General features: G+C 33.9%; 1 protein-coding gene and 1 long non-coding RNA gene across 15 annotated transcripts in view; one reads left to right on the top strand and one right to left on the bottom strand.

Moving 5' to 3' along the window:
• PMCA (plasma membrane calcium-transporting ATPase 3) overlaps positions 1 to 14,223 on the top strand; it is an 88,606-nt gene that overhangs the window by 18,125 nt on the left and 56,258 nt on the right. The window contains exon 1 of one of the 14 annotated variants that reach the window (XM_069130318.1): positions 13,136 to 13,267. The exons of the other annotated variants lie outside the window; for them this stretch is intronic. The gene's annotated coding sequence lies outside the window, so the exon portion shown is untranslated. Of the gene's footprint in view, positions 1 to 13,135; positions 13,268 to 14,223 lie in introns of those variants that run through there. 14 annotated transcript variants of the gene reach the window in all.
• On the bottom strand, positions 3,355 to 4,285 carry LOC138188214 (uncharacterized). The gene is made up of 3 exons (XR_011175419.1): positions 4,181 to 4,285; positions 3,914 to 4,092; positions 3,355 to 3,823 (listed from the first exon to the last, which is right to left on the bottom strand). It is a non-coding gene; the product is annotated as an uncharacterized LOC138188214 (long non-coding RNA).

Here is a 14,223-nt window from a genome sequence, read left to right as displayed (position 1 = left end):
AACTTCCATCTTTTCCCATATGTGTTTCAGACCAGTAGATATTACACTATACCATATATTATATTCTGCTATCTAGATGTGTTACTCATATTTCACGCTGTCCCTAACCTCAATAGGACTGCTACTGGGGTTTTTCTAAATAAATAACGAAAATATATAATTTCACGTTGAAGCCATAAATTCCTGTCCCTAACCTCAAAATGACAGCTACTAGATCATCTTTTTAAATAAATAACGAAAATATTTAATTTTAGATCGAATCCGCTTATCAGTATTTTAATAAAGTCACTCTCTTTTTGTTTATCTTCTTTAAGTTCCTTTATTCATTATTAATCTTGTTAGTTTTTCTTATGAACATACATAATACATCTTCGAATTTGTGATTTCAATTATGAGGTAGAATTACACGAATATAATTTTACCTAATAATTTCAGGTAATTTTAATTTATAAAAGTTATTAACCTTCTGTATACTGTATCTAAATTATTAGATATAAAGTGGATATAATTTTATTGAAAACAAGATTGGGAGTCCATTAGGTAAATGTAGGGATCGGTGACATAATTGTTTCAGTGATATAGTGCGACCCAGTTTTACGGGGCACCGTATATATAGCCGACCTTCGTTCCCTCATTTGCTTATTGGCAAGGGTATTTTAAACGCGATGTCAATGAATGATCAATAAGCGAAATGTTAGTGATTATAATCGGCCGACGGGCAGAATTTCTAATATACTCGGAAGAAGCCGTGTAATTACCTGACTCAGATGTTTTCAAGGTTTTCTGAGTTCGTTGAAACGATTACGCCAAGATGGGAGAAGAATTCTATCAATTTCCCTTATCGTTCAATTTTATCTCGTTTCTCGATATAACCTCAAATTCAATTCAGTCAATTTTTTTTGTAAAATAACAACATACAGGCAAATCGCAACCTGCAACTAAGTTATACGTAATATATTTCCCAGTTAAAAATAAAATTAATCATTTTCTAAAGTATACATATATCATTATTATATGGAGATCTATACCAACGTTACCAATTTATAAAAGGAATTTGTTAAAATCAAAGCTAGGTAACTAGGGGTTTCTCATAAGTACTTACACTTTAAGTATTTATTTTAAACCACGGTGTTCTAGTTTTTCAAATTTTTTAGAATCACTTTTTTAAAATCATTCTAACCTCTTTGACAGTGTCCTCTAACGTTCAAATTTCGCAAATTCCGTTTAACCTTTCACGTTAGTTTCTCTATAAAATAGCCATTTCTATGTCTAATGTAACGTAGCATGTCTAACGTAGCATAGCTTTGAAGTTACATACTGATACATCAGTTTTCCTTCTATGTAATTTCATCTTTAGCTACATTCGTAACCCATTGTGACTTCAAGGTTATTTTATTATTTTAAGGTCATTTTCTTCATAATAAAATCTCCGGAAATTGTAAATTCATTGATCATGTATATCTGGAGGTTGATATTTGTTGGTTTCAGTTTACATATGTTTCTTTAAACTCATAAAAACATTTCTGGTTATAGAAGGCTAACCCCCTATATGAAAATGTACTACGTAGTCGCAAGGCTTGATTAAAAATCATGGGATTGCATGAGGCACAGATTCGTGGAATAACCGACTAGAACACACAATGTCGTTGAAAAATGGGTCGTGAAAGACAGCGCAAAAATAATTTCAGCTATCGATCCCTATCAACTATGTGCACGCGTTAAGGACACTAGTGCAGCCCGAAGAGGCCTCGAGATGTATTGGAAATTGCACTTTAGAGCTTGTTGTTTCTCTCTCGCTCTCTCTCTTTCTCTTTCTCTCTATCTATCTATTTATCTATCTATCTTTTCACACGGTGCTGTGAGTAACGTAAACCCAGGGTTTCTCGAGTTCCTTTGTTCCATGGATCACTTAAAGAGAGGATGACGAAAAGTTCACCTTGTTTACCGACGGAGCATCGGCTCTATTCAAACAAAAAGCTATCGTTTTAACGTTTTATCGAACACGCCTAATTGCACCTATTTTAATAGAATTTATTGTATAGTCCTAGTAATCATGATACAATGTGCAATGGAGTAATTTTACGTGAAAATGGAATGAAAGATATGGGTTATATGTTTTAGAATTACATATATTATCGTATATTATACATAATTACTTGGTGCAATCCAATTGAGAATTGAGAAAAATGTTTTTCTATCGTTAATTTTTTACTTCTTATCGAAAGTGGGATCAAGTGTTCTGCTAAATTGAAGGTGAAACGAAGAATATACCTGTATCAGTCAAGTTCCATATTCATCTCTAATAAACAGCTGACACTTTATAAAATCTATATAACTTTTAAAATGTGGTTGGAAACATATTTCAATTATTCTAATATCTCAATATTGAACGAATACACTAAGTCACTTATCTAAGTGTTCTCGTAGAAACCATTTTAATTCACCTCCAGTTATTGCTTTTTTATTTATACTAATTAATATCAAATATTTTAATTAATATGTACGCTCTATATATGTTGGTGTCTGAGATGAGATTAGAGACGAAAGTTAGTTTGAAGAGCTTTATTTGAGGTATATTTTATATATTACCAATTATTCGAAAATGTCCGAATACCTACGCACGGTAGTGCAGATGCAAACATTAGATAATTTTAAAGATATAAATTATTAAAGACTTACATACCAGTGATACAAACATAAGGAGGACAAGAACCATCTTGTCTTCCACGTTTCTGTGGCTCCACTATCGCATCCGGATTCGTACATAACCTATTCTATGGAAGTCTAACAAAGCGAAATCAAGGACGCCGCTTATTATTACTAAGGGCTTCGATACCGATCAATACCGCATAATCCAGTAGCGTATAACGTTTATCTGCTCTCGACAGAGAGCACAAGTGGTATTCAACAACTTTTTTGTTCCGACAAGAGTGTATTCCTGTCCTAAAATTTCACACTTTTACGCCATTTTGGAATTGTCCACTAACCTTAGAGAGTTGAGTTGTGACGTAGTTAACTTAAGATTCTATATCACAATGACAAATAGAGGTTATGTATTGTATGTACATTTGTTTTATTACAATTTATTAATTTGAAACCTCAGATATTTTTAGTTGATTAGAAATTTTAGGTTACTAATTTGAAAGTCGAATCATCGTACTTAAAAGAGAATCAGGTATCTAAATACCTATTTTTATATTTTTTTGAAAAATATCTCAAGCTAAAATATACAACATGGATGAATGCAAAATTTTTATTTAACATCATTCATTTATTACAAAACATTATGAAAGCATATAAATAAGGATTGGACGCTTAAATATTAAAATTTCTTAGAATTTTTTATTACGAAAATATAACTGTTCAAAAATAGGAATCTTAAAGCAATTTTGCAATATTTTTACAAGATTATAGAAAGTTGTTAAAGAAATGATAGAAGTTAGTGTACGGGTGAGGTTAAGTCGTCGCAGTTGTGACCGATTTTTCGATACACAGCTGTGTAGAGACTCGTCGAAAAAAGAAATCCATGTTAATTCAATATTCATTACCAACGGGGTATTTTAGGATACAATATCCGATAGTCCGGAGTAATTGCAGGTCCAAGGCGTGTCAAATTATTTATTGCATTCGTGTAGTGATATGTTAGTGTCATATAGGCCGGCTACAGTCGCGCATGCTTCTACACTCGCTTAGAAAATGAAGTGTAACATCGTGGCGCAGGAAGATTCACGGGACTTCTGTATTGTTTGTCTGTAGATCGATTCCCAAAGAATGTCTCTCAAGTTGAGTTAATTTAGCCGGAGAACTGTGACTAAAAAAATAACTAGGGGAAAAAGAGAAAAGAATTTTTTTCGTTCGTTTAATACACTGCAAATTGCGTATCAGTTTCTAGTGAATATTGTACTAAACTTACAAGATGACAATAAATTATGCCCTACAGGAATATTGTAACTAGAGCAGACGCAATAAATATTACCAGGGAATTTCTGATATTCTCTAGACTCTCGAAAATCCTTTCTTGCAAATGAATTTCTGCTTCCAGGAAATTCTTGCTAAACTTTACCTACTTGATATACTATATGACGTTAACTTCTGGAAACAATTAATTACGATAGGAAATTCTTTTATTGTGTATTTAGATAACGTATAGGTTATCAGAAATTTTGTTAGATCACGATACCTCGAATAACAGCACCAATTTACGTCACATGGGCTCGATTTCTCGTTGGAGAGCGCTCTTTTCCAAGAAATCCCCTCTTATCGAATCTCTGCAATTCTATATCGATATCAGTATTATCTATCGGTTACTCTTAAAAAAGCGATTGATGTTCCAGTGTATATTTTTAAAGTAACCTTGCCTTTTAAATTACTTTTTTAACTTCAAAGTTGCTGATAATTACTTTAGAAGCATAATATCGCTATTCTATAGCCTATATTTCCTAATGTAAATTATTAATATTTAGGGTTATTTAATTTTATTTTATATTTTACGTTCTTTATGCTAGAAATAAAATTAATTTAAAATAATTTGGCCCTAAATTATTACGCTCTCTCGTGACCCAATGATATCAATCAAGAGTTAAACATTAAAATAAGATATGATTTCTTATACAATACTTTTTTCATTTGGATTATGACAGTCGTGGCCTCTGTCATGGTTCTGACGTATCAGAATAGTCTAGCGTATCCCTAGCGTAGTTACGAAGCATAACTGATCCAGGACCTGTCCGTCGAACCGCAGTGACATCTCACGTGATCAAAAGAGAGGTTCCTGGACCGTGGCAGTCCTTCTTTATCCTTAGATCGATGCGTATTTCTGCATGATCTGAAAAAGGACAAAGAAGTGTCACCGGGTGATTGAATAGAGGGCCCGCGTGTCGGACGCTTTTAATTTCCTGTTCATTGACGTCTGATGTGAATTAACCTTATTGGCAGTTTAACGGTTTATTTAGCTTTCTGGTTCTAATCTTAACCGGCGCATTAAATCGTGCATAATGGTGTCACGATTGTTACGTTCGTTGTAACACTTTCGCTGCGCGATGTCCGGTACACTTGACGCCTCTGAGTATTTATACACAGAATATAGCGGACAAGAGAAGGAAAGAGATAGAGAGAAGGTGGATGGGCTATATGGATGGCTTCAATAGGATGTGTTCCATCGAGTACGATATTGAATTAATATTATCCATTAGCGTGGTGACGCAGGAGATTCTTGTTAACCCTGGATTGCTTAACTGGGTTACAACAAACGTGGATACAGGACAATTAACAATTAATTGTCGTCGTCAGACGTGCTTCTACTGTTATTATTCCCATATGCCTCGTATCAAGCATTACCTTCTAATATTTGAACAAGGAGAGAACGTTCATTTTGTTAGGTTACGAAATGATCGATATCGAAATGATTGGGTTGGGAAATGATTCTTTTCCTCAATGAAGGGAAGGTTTCCTTAGTGGTGTATTGAAACTCCTGGGGATAATTCCTATTCACTGAAGTACTCTTGTTATTCACAATTCTATCACAATGGTGTACGCATATTTCACATACGATCATTAACCAAAGTTTTCATCCTATGAAATGGATATATTTATTAAAATAAAATGTTATAGAATTCCGCTGCAAAGTATACTATGCTAGCCCAATTAGGAGCTGTTTTATTACTTTATTGCGTCTAAATAAAAATGCCCTTTTGAAGTGAGTGACTATAGTATATTAATATTAATCTATATGTTATAAAATCCTACTATACAATTAGTATATACTATACTGAATCTACTAAGACCTGTTTCATTATTTATAGGTTAAGAAGTACACTTAAATAAAAATAGCCTTGATATAAAGTGTATATCATTAGAAATTTGTATATGCTATCATCATTGTATTATCCTACAACAAATTATTAAATCGAGATACTTTCACAGAGAAATAACAAAATATAAGAAATAATATTTTAATAGAAAATATCGTTAGGAAAATTACATAGAACGATGTTCAGAAGATAATCCCGTAAGAAATGTGTCCATGACTATCTCGTTAGATTTCTTGTCACGAAAACCGAGATGGACTATGGTTGAATTCAGCCAAACTTGAAAGTCCGGCTTTTTGTCGTAGATGATAATACGAGCTACGTATCGATCCCAAGATTCGTGACGTAATAACACTGTGTGCGTCACGATTCAGGAATACGAGATATCCTGGCTGGTCGATGTTTCCAGGTTCGTGTTTTTGCACATAACAGGTAGATATTCACTTTATTTGCATTTACAGTGTGTTACTTTGTCCTACAAATGAATCACTATTGGCTGTCGCTACGGGTCAATATTAACTCGTAGAAAATTCGAACGATAGTCGATAAACTACAGTTAATTTCTTTGATAATTCTGAACATAGTCATAGGTCAACTATCTAAAAAACTTATTACATGATTATAAACTGTTGTCGACTGTCGCGGAAATTTTTAGGTTAGGAATGGTTCCTCGCAGAATCAAAAAGGCAGATATTCAAAAGTATGTATTGAAATTCTAAACGTGGTTTTAAATAAAAAATCTAAAGAAATTGAATTCGTTATATTAAATATAAAGTGTCAACGAATGTCGTGTTCAGAAAATACTTTAGGTTAAGAATTTGGGATTCATTCGAGGTTCAAACGAACAAATATTTGAACGTATAAAAAAATGAAGATAATCTGAGAATATTAAAAATTCGTGAAATCGCAATGGTTAATTTGAGATTCGAAATTTCCAAGTGGATATTTTGGAACGATTAGAAATGTTCTAATTTAAAGAGGGGATATTCGAACAGGTATCGGAATTTTATTTACGCTCGAGTGATGTCAAGGAACGTTTGTTTTCCCAATAATTAAATAACTATGAGGCGCGTATCGGGCCATGAATTGTTAATTTCGCAACAATTTACCGCGAGGAGGATGTTTCTCTGCCCACGATCGTAAGCAGGACCGATTTTGGGTGTGGATGAATGTGGGCGACGATTCAAACGTTAGGGCGACTGGATAAAAATAAACATCCCGCCTAATCTAAAGAAATTTTTGAATATTTTGCATTGCCTTTCAGCATTTCGTCAGAATATTTCCAATAATATGTTTTCGTAAAAAGAATAATAATTTCAACATATGATTACATCATACGTGGCGGGGATAGAACAAAACCCGACTTATTCTAATGCATACTTATTATTACTTATTTGTTACGTTAGAAACATTTGTTAAGAAAGCTTAGAATCGATACATTGTGAATTTTAGTAACATTTGTATTAGAAATTTGTCATTACGTTGATCACAATCATCTATTCTGTGATATATGTTATATTTATTCATTACTCTTATTAAATATAAATTCATTTTATAAAATTATGATATTTTTTATATTTTTTGTTACTTTACAAACTTTCTTTTGTCCGCCATTGTAAAGTAAAACTAGAACTTTGTAGCCACCCTATATAATTTAATTAATATAATGTATTCCGTTTTTTCTGATTTAAATACATGCGTCTAAAGATCCGAAAGCAGCAGGACATTCTCCTTAAACGCGTAACGCTACCAGTTACCATCTTGGTGGTTGGATTTTCGTGAGATTTCGTACGAAATCGTGGAACTTCGGTTCCCTCCTATGTTGCGTGTCGAGCCTGCACAGGCATAGGTAACGCACAGTTCTGTGTCACGGATTCCAGGCTTCTAGTTATCCCTTTTCAACAACTGTTAGATATCCTTGCAGGTCGAAATTGCATCGTACGACGTGTAGATTAGGCGGGCAGTCGAGGAAGGTTAGAGGAGAGGGCGGGATCGTCGACTGGTCCTGGATATCGTTCATAGAACTACAGCGGAGCGAAGGGATGCGAAGCGATAAACTTTCCTGCCATAGATACCGGACTTCCGATCGTTTCTTTGAAATAGGATCGAGGGAACGTCAGAGCGGAATAATTTGATTAAAATGGCTGAATACACGCGAGCGAACTCGTTCGGTAGTTGTGTTGCACTAACGGACTAACGTGTTTATTGCCGCTCGGGATACCCTCGGACCAGCAAAATAACCAATCCTTGCTTCATTTTTTTAAATAATATGCAAGAGCACATCTTTCAAATTTGAATCCATTCTGTTGAATGTTTCAAAAAATGTTTTCGTAGATACTCTATATGTATTTTCTGATAGTAGGAGTATAATTTAAAGATACTAATTTCAATTTTGAACTTCTGGTTCGTAAGACACTTCTGTTTACACGTGCATTGGATAAATTTACTAAGTGATAAATCACAGCATCGAGTTTGTAGATAAGCGATGTTAGGTTATAGTGTTATATTAAATTTCTGTTAGAATAGGTTTGGTTTAGATTTGTGAATAGATCTTATCCTATTTTAGTTTAGTCTTCCTAGATTCCATATTCATATTTTTCCCTCTACTCGTCCAGTGCTATTGATCTTTAGTTCAGATTTGGTTAGATTAAGTTAAGACTAATTTGGTTTACATTTATCAAACTCCTTTAATTCAAAATTAAATCTTTAGTTTAGATCAGATTAAGGTAGGTTAGGATTACTTTAGATATACAAAGTTTGCTCAACTCAAATGTATATACGTATATACTATTTTTAGATTCTGATCGCCGAATATTTTTAAATAAAGATAAAAATTATAGGAAAATTACTAACGTCTTAACACGATGTTTAACCAACTTGTAACCCGATATAGAACGGTCGTTTCAAACATTGAATATGCATCTGTCTACGCCTACGCGTAAAAACAATGACGGTAGTGCCTAGCCAAGCCTGTTAGATTCTGCGATAGGAATTCTTTTCGGTTACGCGTTCAGTGGCGCGCGACTCGTGTTAACACTGTACACGGTGTATGTACATTGAAAATCGTAAATGTCGATTGTTCGTTGGTATTCCTTTAAAGCGCATGCCCCTTCTACTGACATATATCCATCTCTCTCTTTAGCTCCAGCTCCTTTCAACGTTCTCCAAATATGTTCCTCCCTTATCTCCACAGCGCGAGTCAATATTTGCTGTGCACTTAAATGACGCGTGGTGGGAGTAGCAACCATCTCGTCGACCAACGGATTTTCCATTAATAATGTACATTAATGAGATCGAAACAATTAGTCAGTCGGTCGTTGAATTATGATTAATGAGAAAGCGAGGGAGAAATTTTAATCTTCCTTTCTTTTTCAATTTATGCATTTAATTACTGGAATTACTAACTTAATGATATTAGTTACCACTTTAGTTTAGTCAATTTAAATAAAAAATAAATTTCAACCGTCCTTTCCTTTTCAATTTATTTAGTTACTTGAACTACTAGTTGGTAAGAATATCAGTTTAGTTTAATCTATTTAAGTAAAGTAAATTCTCTTCCCTTTCTTTTCCAATACGTTTAGTTATCGATAAGCATACTACTTACTGATTTATTTTATTTATCTGGTATTTATTTAATCGCTGTAGAAAACTCTTATGTACATACTGCACGTATGTGTTACATAATACACTTCGATATTTTATTATCGCTACAATGAAACATGACTGTAACGATTGTATTGAGTAAAGTTTAAAGATTATATTGGTAAGATTATATCGGAGTCTGTGTACTTTCGTGCGACTGTATACACGAATGCTTACTTTCGATTATGTGCAAAATGAAATTAATTTATTAAAATTATACGTAAAAAGAAGAAAGTGATATTGTATATATAAAAAAAGAGAGTCAGAAGTGAAGAATAAAAGAAAGTATACGAGGTTAGTTTCGACGTGTATTCTCTCGATAAATATTCTGTAAAAAAAAAAAATGTTACCCTACACATTTTTATCCGAATCTCGCGAGGAATTTCGTCTACTAAATTTTTTTCACAGACGGTTCAACTAGTGCATAACCTATTACTTCACAGCTGTGTATGTGTAAAACATCTACATAAATAAACGCAGTGGAGGAATAGTGAAGGCATAATAGCGGTCGTGCGGAGTCTATATATAATGCTCGGTCACGAGCATGCCTTCGTTCACCGTTTCCACGAAGGCGTTGCGTTTAGCGTGACGAATACTGATTAGTAATGTAACATCACAATGTCGCTGTGTTCATGTCGCATGAAGATCTCTTTCCAATTATGACGCTCGTTACGAAGAATCTGTCGTGTTATTGTTGTTCCGTAGTGAATCACGATCTCTGCACACGTGTATATGTACGTACCGGGGCACTGTGTGCTGCTATGTGTTTCTTATTTTCTCCGTGAGGCGCCAGTATCGAATCAAATCACCGAAGGTTCGTAAATTTTCGTATGTCTCGCGTAGGATTGCCTGTATCGTTTTACCGAAGGCAGATCCCGATTTAGTGGGAGGGACCAAGTTGAAATTGCTGTCATTTAACGGTGGATTCCGTGAATTGTCATTTTACTGCTGTCGTATAGCAAGGGGTCTGGTTTTTCAATCCTTTTTTTTCTTGTCAATTCGCAAACACTGGTCAGTAACAGACTTATTGTAATTGATCACTAGATTTTCATACAAATCCATTATTTTATACATATTTTATCAATTTTATATTATTTCATACTATATTTATATTATATCGCAGATTTTTTTTTTTTATTTACGTAATATTACTTCTCCAGGATACATGGTGGTTTACATGTACATTGCTCTTGTATATATATATATATATAATTTTTCATATTATGCGCATTCTGTGCAATTTTGCATTCTTTAATGTGCCATAAAAATCCGTGGTTTAATTATTATTATTTTATATTTATATCGAACAGTGTTTAACGATCATTCACATACAACAATTTTAATGAGAGATTTATCGAAGCTTGTCTTTAAAAAATGCTATGATATCTCCCTTATCGAGAACATATCAATTAGATCAATCGATTCTTACTATTTATTCTGTTGGCCAACGTGATTCGAGACAACAGGAAAGAGAGTAGTATATTCTCTTTATCGCGCGATGCCAAATTTGAACATGTGTACACGAGATAAAAAAAAGAAAGAGATTTTTCACATAGCCGAGTGTTTATTGTAAATGAAGTTCCGCGACGTAGACATTTTTGTGGAAATCGGTACTATAATAAAAAGATTTGTACGACTCCTTTTATCTAACGTTTTATTACTTTATTTCCATCGACATTGACGTAATTCTGAACACTATCTCGGACGTTGCTCTCCCTTTGTGATACCCAGTTCAAGCGCTACGTTGCTCAAAATAATTGGGTCATCACCTGATCGTGCCATTTTAGCAACAGAAAGCCCAACATTCCGTATAAGATATATCACTATACTGTCATAGTTACATTACCCTATATAACTCACGGTAATATATCATGTTGAACGTTCAATTTTTTACATACAATCAGTCCACTGACGTGATATTCAAATCCTACGTTATATCTTCTTAGCTCTATTGTAAAATAACGGAACGCAATTCTAACCTAAAAGTGAAGGTCGTATATTTGATATTCCTTTCATTTTCTTATATAACTACAGGTTGCTTATACTATCTAATAACTGGTAATGATGATAAGAATTGCAAGAAGTCGATTCTTCGTAGAACCTAACCCTGTCGTAAAATAGGAAACCTCATTAAAAATGAAGTTCGCTTATCTGATATTCTCAGTATAGTTGACAAATCTTTAAAACTCGGCTCTTTCGGAAACGTGTCGTCATGTGAAAAGTTTCACTCTACGTTATCGACCTTTTTTTCGCGTAAAATCGCCTCTTTGTCGACCGTATTACGGTTACTGGAACACCCTGCGTTTACCAAAAAATATGTCGGTCATTTATTCCGTATCGCAATGGGAGTCACGTGACAGAGGTCGGTCCGAGGAGATCAGATCAATAAATTCATTCAAGTCACGCGGTGTTCGCCTAACTTTTTCTCCATATAACGCGCCGACAACAGCACTGCGACGATTTTCCACGAAAGTACGAAATTCGAGCTAAATTCTCTTATGTCAGACGCTCTGTACGTGTTTAATCGGTCTCACACCCCTCATCTCTTTCACCTCGTATGTCTACGTTCGCATAAAATGGCAGACAAAAATATTCATACGATTGGAATATGGGAATAAAAAGAAAAATATTTTCTCTGTTATTAAATATACTTAAATGTGTGTAATTGTACAGAATGTGTATGAATGAATTCGTAAATACAATAAAATACTCTCAAAGATTTGAAAAATATTGAACTTCGGATTTCGCTAAAAACTTGTTACTTTAATAATGCGAATATTAGTAGAGAAAGTAGTAGTAGAGGAAGTAGTCTAAATATGATGTAGCACTTCTACTTCAGGATTTATTGCCAAATCTGTTCAAGATTTTTAAGATGGCAGTATATATGTCTAAAACCTGTTTGCTTTATGATATAAAGTTAAAAAAAAACTGAACAAAGGTAATGTCTCTTTCAAATCATATATTTAAAATAAAAGTAAAAGTATTCGTGTTTAGAAATTCAACTAGCTCATATTTAAACTCTAGTCTGTATTTGGATCATCTCTTGTACTGTATAAATACTTCTATCTCAATAATCAAATAAATTAATTAACAGTTTGTTCCTGTACATTTATTACTGTAATTATCCGAATGTAATGAAACAGACATATATTCGATTATGTTTAATAATATAAGAAATATTTTTTTATTTTTATATTCCAACTGTATTATTTAATACTTTTGTCTCTCACTGTATAGCCTGTGTGTGTGTGTGTGTGTGTGTGTGTTCCTGTTGCTTTCGCCTGCCGCCGCCGCGCCGCCCCTCGTCGACTCGATTGACGTCATTATACGACGGCGTGAAGCACATTAGCGTCATGAAACGTTTACACGATACTTTACTTCGACACGTTATCAATCCTGCCGGTTTACATCGGTCTAGGCCCCAATATCTTAAAATCTGTCAGGCTAATTATCGGCGGCTGGCTGCGAGAAGGTCATCATCACCTCTCTACTTTTAGTTACTGCCACCACTACTTCTCTTTCTCCCCACCACACCACTGTGTGGTGCTAGTGTCGCCATTGAGTGGCGCGCACAACCAACTGGCCGTCTGTAAATTTTTTTCTTTCATAGTCGCGTTTCGCGAATTCGTTCACCCGGCGGAATTATAGACGCGAACCGTGCTTCTCGCGGAAGACAATCCTCTATAGAAGTTGCTCGTTGACCCTCGTTTGTCTCGTCCTACCGGCCTTGGGTTTATAAATATTCGGTCCAGTGTGAACGTGTGCGTATGTCTGTGCAGTTCGTTGTCAGTGTCGGAGATATGCGCTCGGCTTTCTTCGTAAGTACGCTTTCTGATATAATAGCCGGAATTCCAAAAGTTTAATGAAATATTTGTAGAATACTTGTAGAGCTCTTATAAATATATATTTCTTGTGTTATAGGGAACATTTTGAATTTTCACTAGCGCAAGAGTGAGACTCGTCTGTTACTGTTATATTGGTAACGTTTGAAATAAATCTAAAAATGTACATAAGTGCTACAAGACATATAATGATACAAGCGGAAGTATTTAAACAGTTTAATCCATGGTATTAACGAGTCTCCAATATTCAGCATCTTTAATAGACTGCGAATTTTTATGCATTTATGGGATAATTATAAATGCAAAAAAGCACATAGTACGTATAATATGCGAATATACATAAACGTCCTACACCTGTTACAATATTCAGTAGGTAAAACAAATTTCTGCTAAGATTCCGTTCATCTGTTTGTCTTTATAGAAATATGAATTTGCATAAATATGTGCAATTTACTTATTATAGAATATATTTAAACGTTAATTGGAGTCGCTGTGTCAGCAATTATTCCGAGTAATTTAGAATAAAATTATTTTATTTTAGAGAATTTTATATCAATTTATATTTTGTATTTTACGTGACAGAGACATTTTATTCTATAAAATATACGATACAAATTAAAGTTAAATATATTGTAAATTGTTAGCAATTAAATATGATTCAACGATATCAGTCGAGAGCTAAAATTGTTCATGCTGTATGCTAATTTCTTACTAAATATATATTTGCAATAAATGTCTTGTGACTTCTATGTATATGCATCGTCAGATTGATTTCAAATTTGACCACCACAATCGTGACATATATGTGTATGACCAACATACTCAAAATGTTTTATATAACGCGCAATTTATTTATACAACACGTCTTTAAGATACAGTAATGATGAATTTAAGATTAATGCCCTATATATTAATGAAAATTCGAAAAGATA

The sequence above is a fragment of the Bombus flavifrons genome, chromosome 16, assembly GCF_040668555.2.
Source record: "Bombus flavifrons isolate JBK064 chromosome 16, iyBomFlav1_principal, whole genome shotgun sequence".
NCBI lineage: Eukaryota > Metazoa > Arthropoda > Insecta > Hymenoptera > Apidae > Bombus > Bombus flavifrons.
Note: the sequence above shows the minus strand (reverse complement) of the source record. Positions and strands in the feature narration are given on the sequence as shown.